This window comes from Syngnathoides biaculeatus, chromosome 8 (genome assembly GCF_019802595.1).
Source record: "Syngnathoides biaculeatus isolate LvHL_M chromosome 8, ASM1980259v1, whole genome shotgun sequence".
Lineage (NCBI taxonomy): Eukaryota > Metazoa > Chordata > Actinopteri > Syngnathiformes > Syngnathidae > Syngnathoides > Syngnathoides biaculeatus.
In genome coordinates this window covers 504,572-505,544 of record NC_084647.1, presented here as the reverse complement: position 1 = coordinate 505,544, position 973 = coordinate 504,572, and positions in this window count along the sequence as shown.

The following is a 973-nucleotide window of genomic DNA, read 5'->3' as shown; positions in this document are numbered from 1 at the left end:
ATGTTGTACAATTACTGTATGTTCATAACCAGAGTGACATGATCGTAATCAAAAACATAAACAAAAATGTGGTATGGCTTTCTCGCATGTAACATTAAATTATATTTTCTTTGGGTTTCACTTTCCAGCGGCCAGAAATTTTTGGTATTAAAGGAGGCATATTAGATTTTCCCCCACCACCACTACTTTTGGGTTTTACATGTTTCCACATACTCTGGTTGATATTGAGTATATTACTTATGTTTCTTTCCATTAACACTTGGGACAGCCGGATTATTTGTACACAAGCAATTAAATTATTATGTACTCTGCAAAAGTCACGACACGCTTGGGTGTTTATAGGACATTTTTGCCAGCAATCATATGACTCTGTAAAATTGCACGCCAGTACATATACTGTATTGTATATGAATGTAGCCTTGTTAAAAAAAGTTACAAAGTAAAAATGTCAATGTGAATGTGATATGACTGTTTATACCTGACCACCATTATCACCTTTAACACTGGAAGCAGCATGATCTGACAATTTCTGTGGCAAAAAAAATGTAGCGTTGGCATTAGAAGTGACATTTATTAGGGTTCAGTTCTATTTCGAGTTAAGGAGGGCTGACCGCTGCAAAATTGAAAACTTCATTTCTTCCCCTTACGGCATTTCCATGTGTACCGTTCCTCCAGCGTGAGGTGGGGGTCACACTTCATAATTGTCTTACATAGTCCTTTCATCTTCAAATTCAGTCAGCAGCTCGGATTCAAACCTCAACCTCATTATTTTGAGGCGGGATGTGCTCACCACTCAAACACCCTGCCGCCCACTTTGAAACAATTTTATGTGACTTTTGATAACCCAATCGAATGCATGATGACAAATGTGGATGAAAACACTGAAGTGCCATTCGTTGGACTAGCAGGTCAACCCTTGGCCTTTTAGTGGTGTCCATTACGTTCCAGCAGGCCTTTTGCAACACTGGCCTCT